Below are 1,690 nucleotides of genomic sequence, written 5' to 3'. Positions count from 1 at the left end.
TTGGAGTAGAAGTATCCATCGTATTAAGCGTGGTTTAGCCTCTTTCTTATCCAGTAATATTTTAGCGCTGCATGATCCGTAAAGATACAATAGGAGCACCAAGGATATAGAGCGAATTGTCTAATGCAATACTACTGCAAGCAATTCCTTTCGGTGGTGGTGTAATTCAATTTGACATCATTTAAGTTTGCTTGCATAGTAAATGACATATGGCTTATTATCCTTGCGTTGTCCTAGGACAGCTCCTATCGCATAGTCACTAGCATCGCACATGATCTCAAAAGGTAATGACCAATCGGGTGGTCGCACGATGGGTGCAGTGCTAAGCATAGACTTCAACTTTTCGAATGCCTCTTGACAGGTTTCAGTCCAATTGAACGGTGTATCAAGGGATAGGAGGTTACATAATGGTCGGGCTATGACACTAAAGTCCTTGATGAACCTCCTATAAAATCCGGCATGACCCAAAAATGATCTAACATCTCTAACCGTCTTGGGTGCAGGTAGCTTGGCGATTAAGTCAATCTTAGCTCTATCAACTTCCATGCCCTTCGATGAACAATATGTCCTAGGACAATTCCCTTTGGCACCATGAAGTGGCATTTCTCCCAATTCAGTATCAGGTTCTTTTCTATACACCGAGCTAAGACAGCTTGTAAATGTAGTAAACAATCATCAAAGAATCGCCAAAACAGAAAATCATCCATGAACACTTCCAAAAACTTCTCGTTCATGTCTTCAAAAATACTGAGCATGCATCTTTGAAATGTTGCAGGTGCATTACATAACCCGAACGGCATCCGACGGAAAGCGAATGTACCAAAAGGACAAGTGAAAGTAGTCTTCTCTTGATCTTCTGGTGAAATCTCGATTTGGTAGTATCCGGAATAGCCATCGAGAAAACAATAAAAATTATGTCCTGCAACTCTTTCCAAAACTTGGTCTAGGAAGGGTAAGGGAAAGTGATCTTTCCTAGTGACCGAATTCAATTTTCGATAGTCAACAGACATGCGCCAACTCGTGGGGACACGAGTCGGGACTAACTCACCCTGCTCATTTTGACTACCGTCAGACCTGCTTTTTTGGGCACGACTTGAGTAGGACTTACCCACTTGCTATCGGAAATTGGGTAAATAATACCCACGTCAAGCAACTTGAGGACTTCTGCTTTAACCACATCTCTCATCGTAGGATTCAACCTGCGTTGCATTTGCCTTGTGGTTTTGGCATTGTCCTCCAAATATATCCGGTGCGTGCAAATTAAAGGGCTAATCCCCTTCAAGTCTGCAATAGACCACCCTAAAGCTCCTCTATGATTCTTTAGAACACCAAGTAATTTTCTTTCTTGGGCATGATCAAGATCAGATGAGATGATTATAGGAAAAGTGTCATCGGATCCAAGAAAGGCATACTTGAGTTCCTTCGGTAAAGGTTTCAACTCGAGCTTAGGTGCTTGTTTCATGGGATGGTACTATCTTTGCTCCTCGAGATGGCAAATATTCAAATTCCTCTATTCTTGGTCTCCACCCATTGACCATCATGACATCCGAGTTATCTAAAATAGATGGGACCGTATCATCAGCAGTACCTTCAGAACGCCAATCTATCAAACCATTGTCGGCCGATTCAGTAAATATTTCTTTTAACAAATATTCTTCCGCAATGGTTTCAACCCATTCAACTTCTTTAC

Source organism: Phoenix dactylifera, unplaced genomic scaffold (genome assembly GCF_009389715.1).
Source record: "Phoenix dactylifera cultivar Barhee BC4 unplaced genomic scaffold, palm_55x_up_171113_PBpolish2nd_filt_p 000867F, whole genome shotgun sequence".
NCBI lineage: Eukaryota > Viridiplantae > Streptophyta > Magnoliopsida > Arecales > Arecaceae > Phoenix > Phoenix dactylifera.
This window is presented reverse-complemented; position numbering follows the sequence as displayed.